The sequence below is a fragment of the Bufo bufo genome, chromosome 1 (genome assembly GCF_905171765.1).
Source record: "Bufo bufo chromosome 1, aBufBuf1.1, whole genome shotgun sequence".
In the NCBI taxonomy this organism is placed as follows: domain Eukaryota; kingdom Metazoa; phylum Chordata; class Amphibia; order Anura; family Bufonidae; genus Bufo; species Bufo bufo.
In genome coordinates this window covers 649210995-649226255 of record NC_053389.1, presented here as the reverse complement: position 1 = coordinate 649226255, position 15261 = coordinate 649210995, and the positions used below count along the sequence as shown (strand labels likewise).

The 15261-nt window shown below is 41.4% G+C and overlaps 1 protein-coding gene across 3 annotated transcripts in view; it reads left to right on the top strand.

Moving 5' to 3' along the window:
• Positions 1 to 15261, top strand: part of UNC13C (unc-13 homolog C) — a 793844-nt gene that overhangs the window by 504419 nt on the left and 274164 nt on the right. The gene's annotated exons all lie outside the window — the stretch shown is intronic.

Here is a 15261-nt window from a genome sequence, read left to right as displayed (position 1 = left end):
AGACACATAACCTTACATGCCCTCCATGCAAGCTTTCTATAGAATGCAAATAAAGCATAGAATAATTATACATGTGCTACATGGATTACATGGATATATGCATTGTTTCCCCCCTAAGGTTAACAATTAGAACAAAGCTGTAAAATACTGTAAAATAATACCAGTGGTTTTCTAACGTATAACTAAAAGTCCTACAAGTGATATGCTATTAGCATACCTTAAATGTACACTGAAAATCACGAGCCACAAGGCTGTCATACACTACTATATAATAAATGGCCTTGCAGTGTGTCAAGGGACATGAGGAACAGTCATAGTTGAAGACAATGGTCAGGGCTGCTAATTAGTAGTATACTAAACTACAAAGCATATGTATTTTATCAAGGAATATCATATACAAGTGCTATAACCATCAGTCCATTTAATGTGCATCTAAAAAAAGAATCCCCTTCTTTATCCTCCAGAACATGAGCACTGAGTTTCTCATTAAAACTAAGTTACCAATGAATCAAATCAATCTCTACCAATCATCCTGTATTTAAATAGTTTTATGATATTTTCATGCTCAAGATTGTAGCCCTATTTTTTGTTAAATTGTTTTTAGGGTAATCCTTAAATCTTCCTTAAGCCCTTATTGAGGAAGGAAATTCTGATATCTGTTGCTTCAAATTGTTTATCTTTGTGGCCATGTTAGCATATGTTTGAATGGTGCTGTTGTCTCCATCTTCAAAATGGAACTTACAAAGTCCAAGATTTAAATCTATTCCTGCCCCTATTAGTTTAACTAATTCTTTAACCTTCTCATAGAATATCATTGTCCTAGGACACGATCAAATACAGTGCCTTTAGGCATTTTACATTTGGGATATTCCTGTTTGTATGTTCCAAAATATGTGTCAAAGAAAATATTAATCAGATAATAGGCATGATTCACAAGCTTAAAATGAATCTTACTCCTAACATCTCAGAATAGTATATCCATATGCACATATGCCCCATTCAAACTTACAAGTTAACCCAGATATTTTCTAGAGTTTATCTGGAGGAGCTGTATGTGTAAATGCAAACATCTGCAATATCTGTCCTATTCTTTACCCAGACTCTTTCTTCCCAGGGCCCTAGTACTAAATCTGGGTTTCGTCCTAGTGAACACAGCAGTGAATGTTCTGCAAAATAACAGTGGGTGTGTTGAAGTACCCTATCTAGGCACCCATAACATTTGCTTTGTAGACACACACACGGAACATCTCTGGGCTGATAGCTACAAATGTGTAAAAGGCAACCCAGGCAAAGCTATGCACTTAATATTTCTGAAATTCTCCAGAATTTAGTTGTGAAAACAATTTCTCTTCCATAGCCTTCCTCTTAATTGTATTATGCAGAGTTCTGATTCCAGATCTAATTTCCATTTGCCCTTCCAGATATATATTTTCTTCTGGTCGCCAAAGTATTGTATATCTTTGTGCTATTGAGATTGTAGCTGTGCCCTCCCCCCACAAAAACAGATACTCCAGCCTTTTGAAGTCAGATTACTGACCACTTCCGATTTAGGGGTGTAAAGCAATGCTGTAAATAAAGGAAAATACATATTTTTTATTAAATAGTTGTTTTGGATCTTATTCAAACCCAACATCAATCTGTCATCTTCCTTAAAGACTATGTACACCTTCGGGGCATTTTTTTTTATTGTTGCATTGCACACATTATGAGCTAAAAATGATTTCTTTTCAATTGGTCTTTATTAAAATTATGGAGTCCTTTTCTCTGTACAGAGCTAAGATGCTCTGTTAGCAGGATCTGAATTGTCTCTCTGCATCCGTCAGGCAGGGACCTGACGGGCTCATTATCTCTGCTTTCTGACATTATAAATAGTGTTGAGCGAAACGAGCTTCGGATGTTACATCCAAAGTCGCTTTGTTCAAAACTTCGGATTAATACTGTATGGAGATCCGTCTCTGTACAGTATTAAAATGTATGGGCTCCGATGAGCCGAAGTTAGTTATTCGCAAAGTCGCATATGACTTTGTTGAATAACTTCGGTACTTGATTTTTAAAAACTTGAAAACAAACTCGGTTTTGGTTCCGATTAGTACCTCAAAAGCAAAGGCAAGTACAGTTTCAAGTTTTAGAGTGGTTTTCCACTTTAAAAATCAACTACCGAAGTTATTCAACGATGTCATGCGTGACTTCGCAAATTACTAACTTTAGCTCATCGGAGATGAAAATAGGATGCACATAGCTATAAAAACTGTTAACCCTTTGTGACAGAGCGGTTCAATATTTTTAATAAAGACCAAATGAAAAAAAGATTTTTAGCCACTTACTAATGTATTGTTAATATCCATATTGCTTCCTTTTCTGGCTTGATAAAAAATTTCCATCACATTATACACTGCTTGTTTCCATGGTTATGACCACCCTGGATTGCAGGGTAGTTGTAACCATGAAAACGAGCGGTGTATAATGTAATGTGATGGGGAAATGAATCCAGCCAGCAAAGGAGGCAATATGGACAATCACAATACATTAGTAAGTGCCTTGTATTAACTTTCTCTACATGATAAATGCCATTTGCTGAAGTGAGACAGTACCTTTAAGTCTCAAAACATACTAGTCAATAAGGGGTTGAGGCTGTGCCACATTCTATCTACACAAAATGGCTATTTAGACAGATTTTAGATGGAATATAACTTTTAGAATCAGAACACATGCTGTGGATTTTGATAGCTGCAGTACTAATATCAGCATTTGCAGCCGTGCCTTTATTAACTATGCAGAAAATTACAGGTTTGTGCGCTGGGCAATCAAGTGAACTCCAACTCATTTGCTTATTGCTTGTAAGATATTTTAAATAATCCAACATTTTTCTAACTTTTCTGCTTCCGAGTAAGAGAGTGAAAAGAGAAAAGTAAAAAGAAGGATGTCAGATTTCCCGACATTGTCATTCTTCATCCTAATGAGTGCTGAAAGTGGGAAATGTGTGGCTTTTTCTCTCTCCCTGCAGGATGCTCTTGTGCTTCCTGAGGCTGCATTCAGTAATCATGTCTGTTTGCAAACTCAGGTAATCATTAGTGCATGATTGCGACACCGCACTATTGTGTTATGCTGTGATACTATTCGGTAATCTTTCCTCCATTTGTTATATAGGTAAGTGCCAGTCTGCTGGCTCTTTGGCTCAATAGCAGTTGTGGAATTAATCTTGCTCTAGGTGTTTTGCATGAAGAGCTTTAACTCAGGATTTATCGAGGTTGAGTACTCAGTACCACCTTTTACAAAACATTAAAAAATATTGTTTAAAGTGATACTCTCAGTTATGGCATATACCATACAATACCATACAGTCCATGGCCACCAGCATCTATTCTACCCCAATGGGCATTGGTGCCTGGCTTCTGTGCCTGCTATGTCTTTGCTCTCCCACCGGGCATGACCGCTAGAATGTTCATTTTCTTTCCTGCTCCATGCTTCAAGCATCTTCAGACTTTTCCCACCTCCCGCTGAATATTGGTGCTATGTATTTAAAGAAAATTTATATTTTTCTAGTGCTTGCTTCCATAGCAATTTATCTTCCCAGCTCCAAAAAGACGAGCTGTTGCATGGCCTAGTCAGTCCCTAGCAAGGCTGCTTTCCTTGGGATATTTAAAGGGGATGTCTGGGTTAAGAGCTGAACTTGGGCATATCCCCCTTTTCACCCAGGCAGCCCCTCTAAAATGAGCATCAGGGCAAGGGCTTTTTTGTTTACATGTTTCACTGCTAGGAGAAGGCTTCCAACTAGCAGTGTTCCCGGTGACATTACCGGCACTGATGGGCAGGCTTTAACGCTTCCCTAGCCCGTTTTACAGGCCAGGGCGGCGCTAAAGACCGCCCATCAGTGCCGGTGATGTCACGGACAACACTGCTAGTCTGAATCCTCCGCCTAGCAGAGACCCAGTATGTCACCGGATCTAATGAAAAAGTCCTTGCCCTGCACTGAATCAAATTAAATGCTCCAATATTCATCTCAGAGGGGCTGCCTGGGTGAAAAGAGGATATGTCCGGAGGTTATAGGAAGGTGCCTAAGCAATAAGCTTTGTAGCTAGCTTAGTACCTAAAAAAGGTGTTTTGTGTCTTCTGAACTCCTGTGCCAGATGCTTATGACTCTGCCGGGATACTTTGTTGATCCTGTTCAGCCCATCCAAACTTCTGCCTGTTCTTTGTACAGACCCTATGCTTCCTGCCTGACTTAAAAAGGTTTTCAGAGATATTTCTACTGATGACTTTTCCAGTCAGCTGTTTGAGAAAGCATCAGTGTTCGCAGTAGAGCCGCAGCCTTCTTGCAGCTTTCCCTAGGCCATGTGATATCACATTTATTGGGCCTATGGCCTAGGTGCAATACCAAGCACAGCCACTGCCAAGTGGAAAACACTGTGTATGATGAGCAGCAGGAAGGCCGCTGCCCTACTGATCGGTAGTGATGAACGGCAGGGGCTATATTCGAATTTGCGATATTTCACGAATATTTGGGCAAATATTCATCATATATTTGCGAATTCGGGATTATTTTCTTGATTGCGAAAAATCGGCAATGTAATATTGGCGTTATGCGCACAAAATACAGGCGTGGGTCACTTTTTCTACATTTTCCAAGCTGCTAGAAGTTTCCTGAGACTGGAGAAAATGGTTGGCACGGCAGAACATTACAATAGCTTTATAAGCAGATAGAGTGCTCCAATATATTTGCGATTGCGCTAATCGGCAATTAATGATGCGCATATTTTTGTGCAATACGTGAAACTTCACATTTTAGCAGGTCTGACTACATATTACTGATTGGCGTACTAAGTATTGTTGTGACATCACTGCACTATGTCTGTAGCATCTATGTATGGACAGCAGAACCTATCACACTACCTAACACCCTGCAAATGGCTTTATATGCAGTTAGAGTGCTCCAATATATTCGCGATTGCGCTAATCAGCACTAATGATGCGAATATTTTGACGCAATACGTGAAACTTCACATTTTAGCAGGTCTGCATGTATGTATGGACAGCAGAACCTATCACACTGCACTGCAACAGCTACACTATATCAGGATATAACCTACATCTCCCACTATCTGTATTATATATATATATATATATATATATATAAGCTATCTAACTATCTATCTATTGTAGTGTGGAAAGCACAGAGCACAGTAATAACACTGCTGTCTCTCTCAGAACTTTAAAAAAAAAACTGTAGAAAATGTCTGCTGGGGAGGTTCTTATATAGTAAGGGGTAAGCAACTTTCCTATTGGTTGCTAGGGATGTTGCTAAGCTCAGACAAAGACATTGCAGCCTTCTCATTGGCCCACAAGCAAGAAGGGAGGTTACTGATGAAAAAAACATCTAGAATATTCGAAATTACGAATATATATCACTATATTCTAAATATTCGCAAATTTTTGAAGTGCCGATATTCGATTAATATTCACGATTTAAATACTCGCGCCCAACTCTACTCGCCAATGACATTGCAACGGTGAGTATTGTAATTCCAGCTCCTGGAAAAGGAATGAGTAGTTGTACTTACACTCTGTTGTAGTTACATTCTGTCCCATGCTGCTGCAGTGTTGACGGTGAGCAGGTAACCAATAAAAAGGCAGCTAACTCTGTAAACAGCTTATTTTCAGGGGTGCCGGGAGTCTGACCACCGCTGATCTGATATTGATGACTAGTAATGGACGAACATCGGCCAGGAGGTTTCGCGAACAGGCATTCGCGATCAAATGTTTGTGAACCGTGCGTTCGCAGAGGGCCCCATTCACTTTAATGGCAGGCAAACCTGAAAAACCTTCAGGTCATATTTGCAGCCACCAAATACTTACTAGAAGTGCACAAATAGTCCCACAACATAGACATTGACATACCTACTTTAGGCCACTGGAGTACAGGCCCCAAAAAATAGGCATTCACCTGACAGAAAATAACTTGTGATTATGTGGCTGGAGGTATATTAGGTGGTCACTGGATAAAATTTTTACTGTAGGCCACTGGAGTAGAGGAAGGCTGCGTTACCGCAGTGTTCTGCTCCAGACTCGATGTATATAGCAGGTATATAGCACCCTTCAATCTGTATTTTGTGGAAGCAGGTACATCAAACCCCTTAATCAGTATTTTGTGGAAGCAGGTATATCGCACCCCTTAATCAGTATTTTGTGGAAGCAGGTATATTGCACCCCTCAATCAGTATTTTGTGGAAGCAGGTATATAGAACCCCTTAATCAATATTTGGTGGAAGCAGGTATATCACACCCCTCAATCAGTATTTTGTGGAAGCAGGCATATCAAACCCCTTAATTAGTATTTTGTGGAAGCAGGTGTATCACAAGCCTCAATAAATATTTGGTGGAAGCAGGTATATCAATCCCCTTAATCAGTATTTTGTGGAAGCAGGTGTATCGCACCCATCAATCAGTATTTTGTGAAAGCAGGTATATCAAACCCCTTAATCAGTATTTTGTGGAAGCAGGTGTATCGCAGGCCTCAATCAATATTTGGTGGAAGCAGGTATATCAATCCCCTCAATCAGTATTTTGTGGAAGCAGGTGTATCTCAGGCCTTAATCAGTATTTGGTAGAAGCAGGCATATCAAACCCCTTAATCAGTATTTTGTCGAAGCAGGTATATCAAACCCCTTAATCAGTATTTTGTGGAAGCAGGTATATTGCACCCCTCAATCATTTTTTTTTTGGGCAACAGGTATATCACACCCGTTGCAAATAGTTGTTTCAATAGCGCTTGTCCCTCTATATACCTGCGGTATTGCAGCAGAACCGCACACAACTGCTGCAGAATACAAATTCACGATATACTTTCTATGTTAGAAAGTATATTATAGGTATATCACACCCCTCGATAATTTTTTTTGGGGGCAACATTTATATCACATCCATTACAATTAGTTATTCCAATAGCGTTTGTCCCTCTATATTGTTGCGGTATCGCAGCAGAACCACACACAACTGCTGCACAATACAAATGCACTATAATATACTTTCTATGTTAGAAAGTATATTATAAGTATATCACACCCCTCAGTATATCACACCTATCGATAGCACACCTATAACAGTCCTTAAAAGGACTTTTGTGGCCCTATTAGCTAGCGTTTGGTGTCCCTAACAGTCTGTCTCTGCTCCACAAATCAACCTCTCCCTACACTGGCAAAACACAGAATGTAAAATAGCTGCAAGATCAGGTTATGTTATAGAGTGGGGGTGTGTCCATGTGCTGAAACATCTCAATTGGCTGCCCTGTCCCACCTGATGTGTGTGTCATGGGTCAAAGTTCAGCACAATGCAAAATAATATGGCACCACCAGACATCGCCATATGTTCGCATGTTCGGCGAATCGCGAACACACAAAGTTCGCCGCTAAACGACCGCCAGGCGAACCGCAAGGCCATCTCTATTGATAACCTATCGTGAAGATAGGTCATCAATATAGGAAACCAGACAAGTCCTTTCATCATTTGTTGGAGCTATTTTGCTGATCATGCTGCAATCTGGAGCTATGTGAGAACACTTAAAGAACTGCTCTACTAAGAGTTATTGTGCTTTGTCTATGGTTATAAATACGGCATAGAGACATTCTTTCGCCTTGGGTGTTTTACGGTACACTGGAAGATGTTTCATGACATGGAACTGCTTAGCAAATAGATCTCATTATCCTTTATGCTTGAAGCCAGTCTTGTTTTATATTGCTACAATATCGCCTACTATTTTTATTCCTAAAGAAATAATCCTGGTCATTAGAAATGCAATGGTTATAATACTGACAATGCAACAAACTATGTTTATAATGATCTCAGACAAAGAAATATAACAGATGTGGGATTATTGAGTACAACACTCTAAATTAAATCACTGAGATTCCCCGAGGTCAGTATAATGTATGGTGCATTCTGCTCACATAGATAAAGAAACCTGAATATCCATATAAAGGAACATAGTGAATCATTGTCTGCTATGTTTAAAGGGGTTGGCCACTAGTGATGGATGAACATCTGCCGGGACGGTTCGCGAACGCGCGAACACGATCAAATGTTCGCGAACCACAAGTTCGCGGCGGGCCCCTTTCACTTTAATGACAGGTGAACCTGAAAAACCTTCAGCTCATATTTGCATCCACCAAATACTTAGTTGAAGTGTACAAATAGTCCCACAACATGGACAGTGACATAATAGAGGGGGATCAATGACAAAAATTCTACAAAAAATATGTATCTTAATTAGGGGACATTTTTATGCGTCTTAAAGGGAAATTCTCTGAAATGTGTCCTGTTGGAGCGTAGAAATTTTTTATTTTAGGCCACGGGAGTACATTGTTCCAATGTCGTTTGTCATTATCTGTAGCTGAGGTAATGCAGCTAAATCACAAACAATTGCTGCACTACCCAAATGCACTATATAGAAAGTATATAATTGGTATATAACACCCATGCTTCAATCAGTTTTTTTGTGGGGCAAATGGTAAATCACACCAGTAGAAATTATTTGTTCCAATGGCGTTTGTCACTATCTGTAGCTGAGGTAAAGCAGCAAAACCGCAAACCAATGCTGCACTACCCAAATGCACTATATAGAAAGTATATTATTGGTATATAACACTCCTGCTTCAATCAGTTTTTTGGGGGGGCAACTGGTATATCACACGAGTAGAAATTATTTATTCCAATAGTGTTTGACACTTTGTATACCTGCAGTATCGCAGCAGAACCGCACACAACTGCTGCACAATACAAATGCACTATAATATACATTCTATGTTAGAAAGTATATTATAAGTATATCACACCGCTAAGGAAGTCACACCTATCAATAGCACACCTATACCAGTCCTTAAAATGACTTTTGTGGCCTAATTAGCTAGCATTTGGTGTCCCTAACAGTCTGTCCCTGCTCCACACAGCAATCTCTCCCTACACTGGCGAAAGACTGAATGTAAAATGGAGGCCAGATCAGGTTTATTTATAAGGTAGGGGGTATGTCCAAATGCTGAAACGTCTCAATTGGCTGTCCTGTACCACCTGATGGATGTGTCATGGGTAGGGTTGAGCAAACCCGAACTGTAAAGTTCGGATTCGTACCGAACTTTAGGATTTTTGGACCCCGGACCCGAACCTGAACATTTTCGTAAAAGTTCGGGTTCGGTGTTCGGCGCTTTCTTGGCGCTTTTTGAAAGGCTACACAGCAGCCAATCAACAAGCGTCATACTACTTGCCCCAAGAGGCCATCACAGCCATGCCTACTAATGGCATGGCTGTGATTGGCAAGAGCAGCATGTGGCCCAGGCTCTATATAAGCTTGGGTCACGTAGCGCTGCATGTCACTCTGCTGTTACAAGTATAGGGAGAGGATGCTGCTGGACTTGTGATTTCAGGGAGAGCATAAGAAAGAATCTAACTCAGCGATCTACAGACAAATAGTTGTGTGGGTGCAGGGCACTATCGTTTTACTCTGCCCTGAGCTCATTGACCAAAAATTCGAACTTTTAGAATTCTGTTAGTTAGGTGGGTGGCGGCCATTTTATGCATGCTCAGTGCACCAGCACTGCATCTGAGCTTTTTGGACATTGCAAATCACCATTTTTTTGGGGGGCAAACTATAACATCTGGATTAGTCAGTGTGCAATTTAAGGTAGAAATATACCCATCATTTTCTGGGGTTTGAAAAACACATTTTTTTAAAAAAAAAAACTGTATTTGCCAGATCTGCAAGTGTTAAATTCAAGTTTAATATATACAGCATTCATATTCTGTTAGCAAAAAAAAACAATTTTTGGGCAATCTACAACATCTGTATTAGTCACTGTGCAATTTAAGCTAGAAATACACTCATCATTTTCTGGGGTTTGAAAAACACACTTTTTTTTTTCAAAAAACAGTATTTGCCAGATCTGCAAATTCACGTTAAATATATACAGCATTCATATTCTGTTTGCAAAAAAACACTTTTTGGGCAATCTACAACATCTGTATTAGTCACTGTGCAATTTAAGCTAGAAATACACCCATCATTTTCTGGGGTTTGAAAAACATACTTATTTGACAAAAAACACTATTTTCAGGTCTTGCAGCATCAGCACGTGTGAAATTACAGGCTTATATACTGCTGTCAAATTCAGTTGTTGAACAAACAGTCGTTTGGGCTCCAAAAATTTAGTTGTCAGCCTTTGATGCAGATGTCATTGTGAGATACACCCTTAATACATTTGGGTTACATTCAGAGATTTTAAATACCGCCATTTGGTGCACCAATATTGAATTCAGGCCTACAGAGGTTCAGGCTCTCTGAGATACTACCTCTACATACAGGGGTTTGAATCAGGCATTTGAAAAATACAGTCATTTTAAATACAGACTTTTTGTGCAAAGATATATTTACTTCAAGCCTACACTAATTCAGGGCGTTTGTGATCCCCACTATACATACAGGGGTTTGAATTAGGTATTTGAAATCCAGTCATTTGAAATACATCCATTTTGTGCAAAGATATATTTACTTCAGGCCTACACGGGTTCAGGCCGTGTGAGATACCCCCTATATACAGGGGTTTGAATTAGGCATTTGAAATACAGCCATTTGAAATACAGGCTTGTTGTGCAAAGATATATTTACTTCAGGCCTACAGAGGTTCAGGCCCTCTGAGATAATACCTCTACATACAGGGGTTTGAATTAGGCATTTGAAATACAGTCATTTGAAATACATCCTTTTTGTGGAAAGATATATTTACTTCAGGCCTACACTTGTTAAGACCGTGTGAGATACCCCCCTACATACAGGGGTTTGAATTAGGCATTTGAAATACAACCATTTTAAATACCGCCTTTTTGTGCAAAGATATATTTACTTCAGGCCTACACTGATGCAAGGCGTTTGTGATCCCCACTATACATACAGGGGTTTGAATTAGGCATTTGAAATAGTCATTTGAAATACATCCTTTTTGTGGAAAGATATATTTACTTCAGGCCTACACTGGTTCAGACCGTGTGAGATACCCCCCTACATACATGGGTTTGAATCAGACAATTGAAATACAGTCATTTGAAATGCAGCCTTTTTGTGCAAAGATATATTTACTTCAGGCCTACACTGATTCAGGGCGTGTGAGATCCCCCCTATACATACAGGGGTTTGAATTAGGCATTTGAAATACAGTCATTTAGTGCAAAGATATATTTACTTCAGGCCTACAGAGGTTCAGGCCCTCTGAGATACTCCCTCTACATACAGGGGTTTAAATCAGGCATTTGAAATATAGCCATTTGAAATACAGCCTTTTTGTGCAAAGATATATTTACTTCAGGCCTACACTGATTCAGGGCGTGTGTGATCTCCCCTAAACATACAGGGTTTTGAATCAGACATTTGAAATACAGCCATTAGAAATACAGCCATTTGGTGCAAATAAATCTTTAATTCAGGCCTACACTGATTCAGGGCGTGTGTGATCCCCCTGTACATACAAGGATTTGATTCAGCCATTTGAAATACAGCCATTTGAAATACAGCCATTTTGTGCAAAGAAATTTTTAATTGAGGCCTAGTCTGGTTCAGGCCGTGTGAGATACACACTTTACATACTGTCGTTCTTTTTTGCTATAAATTAAACACCCATTTAGGGCAAGATCTTAAATTTAAAAAAATGGGGAGAGCGTCAAATAAGGGACGTGGCCCAGGTCGTGGTGCTTTCTGGTGGAGCTCCTGTTGCAGGGAGAGGACGTGGTCGATCTGTGCCAGCGACACGCACAAGTGAAACCCCTTCCTCAGGTGCGAGTAGGCGACAAAACCTGCAGCTGTATTTGGTCGGGCTAATGCTGCTCTACGAATGGTGAGGCCTGAACAAGTACAGGCGATAGTAGATTGGGTTGCTGACAGTGGATCCAGTTCCTTCACATTGTCTCCCACTCACTCTCCTGCTGAAAGACCACAGTTGGCACCTGCAGCCATTGTCCATCAGTCTTTTACCTCACCCCCTTGCAAATCAGCCAAGCAGTCTGAGCCCCAAGTCATGCAGCAGTCTCTTCTGCTTTTTGATGACTCTGTTAGCAGGGTTTCCCAGGGCCATCCACCTATCCCTGCCCCAGAAGTGGAAGAGATTAAGTGCACCGATGCCCAACCACTTATTTTTCAAGATGAGTACATGGGAGGACCATCGCAGCACGTCTCGGATGATGACGAAACACAGGTGCCAACTGCTGGGGTTTTCGAAAGTGTGCAGACCGACAAGGAAGTCAGGGGTGAAGACTGGGTGAAAGAAGATGTGGAGGATGATGAGGTCCTCGACCTCACATGGAATCAAGGTCATGCGAGTGACCGATGTAGTTCGGAGGAAGAGGTGGTGGTCGCACAGATTCACCAGCACAGCAGAAGAGGGAGCAGGGTGCAAAAGCGGAGCGGCCATCCTCTAGACAGTACGCCTCCTACTGCCCACCGCAGCAAGGGACCGAGCACACCAAAGCCAGCTCCAAGGAGTTCCCTGGCGTGGCAGTTCTTCAGACAATGTGCTAAAGACAAGACACGAGTAGTTTGCACGCTGTGCAATCAGAGCCTGAAGCGAGGCATAAACGTTCTAAACCTGAGCACAACCAGGCATTTAAGTGCAAAGCACGAGCTGCAGTGGAGTAGACACCTCAAAAACCAAGAAAGGTCTCTGGCTCCTCCTGCTTCCTCTTCTGCTGCAGTCTCCGCCTCTTCATCCACCTCTGGAGTGACAGTGCCACCTGGCACCCCACAAACAGAGGATCTGCCAGTAACACCAACACCTGGGTCACCAAGCATCTCCACAATGTCACACGGAAGCATTCAGCTCTCAATATCCCAAACGCTGGAGAGGAAGAGGAAGTATCCCCCTACCCACCCGCGATCCCCACCCCTGAATGTCAGCATTTCTAAATTACTTGCCTTTGAAATGCTGTCATTCCGTCTGGTAGAGACGGATAGTTTTAAAGGCCTTATGGTGGTGGCTATCCCACAGTACGTCGTGCCCAGCCGCCACTACTTTTCAAGGCGAGCCATCCCTTTCCTTCACAACCAAGTAGGGGACAAAATCAAGTGTGCACTGCGCAACGCCATCTGTGGCAAGGTGCACCTGACTACGGATACGTGGACCAGTAAGCACGGTCAGGGCCGTTATATCTCCATAACAGCACACTGGGTAAATGCAGTGGCGGCTGGGCCTGAGGCGGATAGCAGTTTGGCCAGAGGGTCATGTTACCAGGTTAGCATGGCCAAAATGTGGAAAAGCTTTGTCAGCCTTGGATGTGCTGACCTGCCCTGCAGCCAGTGTATAGTGTGAACGTGTGTTTAGCACGGCAGAGAGCATTATCACAGGCTGCAGCCAATGTGGACACGCTTAGGTTTATTAAAATGAACCAGGCATGGATTCCACAGGACTTGTCCGTACCTTGTGCAGAATAGACATTTATACCAGCCTCAACCATCCATTCTTGTACTGAAGTGCACTTATTCTTTGTTTTATTTTGTTATATGTCCCAATATTTTGGGGGATACCCCAATAAAAAAAAAAAAAAAACACAAATCAGTGTTGGCTACCTATTCCTCCTTCACCGCCGCTTCCACCTACACCGCTACGTCAACCTACACCGCCACATCCACCCATCCACCGCCTCCTCAACCTCCTACTCCTAGATACAGATTGTTATTTTTAATTTTTCTGTATTTTATGTTATTTTAAGTCATTTCCCTATCCACATTTGTTTGCAGAACAGTTGTCATGCTCTTAAGCACATTTTGGTGCCTTTTGCAAGTTCGGGTCCCGAACCTAAACTTTTTTGTGAAGTTCGGCCGAACTCGTCAAACCTGAACATCCAGGTGTCCGCTCAACTGTAGTCATGGGTCAAAATTCTTCGCAATGTAAAATAATATGGCACTGGCGGACATGGCCATATGTTCACCCGTTCGGCGAACCGCGAACGAGCAAAGTTCACCATGAACCGCAAGGCAAACTATTGGCCACTTACTGGATACTTTTGATCAATGTGTATATAAGATACTATACAGCACTTTGTTGATATTTTGCTCCATTTTCTATATTTAATAAAGTATGCCCCCTTGTTGGCCAAGTCTTTTGTGCTCTTTATACAGAGGTCTTGTCCATAAAATGGAGGGTCATGTTACCAGGCAAAACACTTATTAGGTCATTTATCAAACTTGTGTAAAGTAGAACTGGCTTAGTTGCCCATAGCAACCAAACTCAATCCACCTTTCATTTTCCAAAGAAACTGTGAAAAATTTATTTTACACCAGTTTGATGAAAGACCCCATCAGTCTGCTTTATCCAAATATAGTGCACCTGCCAAATGCACTGTTGGGAGTTTAGTGCAGTGTGTTTGAATGGAGAAGGCTGAATCATGTGTCTGGTCACATGACCCTCCATCAGCGGCCATCTTGTGGATAGGACCTCTATGCGGAAAGTACAGACGATTTGTCCAACAATGGGACATAGATTGTGAACCATAGTAAATGGCACAAAATATTTACAAAGTCTATATTAATAAGTACCATAGAATCATTGCACATATAGATTGATCAACAGCAGTCAGAAAGTGGCCAACCCCTTAAATAATCTGTGTACAAGTGTACAAAAGTGCAAACCTGAGATATCCCACTTTCTAATACTGTGGGATCATCACAGGCTGAAACATAGCTATTAACTTCTGGCCACCAATAATGTTTATATTATGGACAAATATGAATAGAAAATCTGATACTGCTGCAATATATTTAAAGAGGCTCTGTCACCAGGATAACACCTTTACAGCCAAGCATATAGCTGAGTAAATCTATATCGTTCTTTCAATTGTCAGTGCCGGCGTTCAGGAAAAATGAACACTTTTATTTTTATGCAAATAAGCTATTTGGAGCACCAAGAGGTGGGCTTATGTGGTTTGAGCACCATTCTAGCAACTCCCTCAGTGCTCCAGTCTGACGCCTCCATCCTTTTAAACCACCTTCCCCCTCCCCTTAGATTGACAGCGCACCATGTCTTCTGCTGCTTGCCAAGCAGCTAGATGATTAGTGCACACGTGTTGTTGACATCACTGAACCCAGAAGTGGAGGCGCCATCAGCTTCATCTGCAGTCACCTGACATGTTATCACACGCCATGGAGGGATGTGAGTTTATAAGGATGGAGCACCAGGGGCGTTTCTGTAGCGCTGCTCAAATCACAAAGCCCACCTCCTGGTGCTCCAATAGCTCATT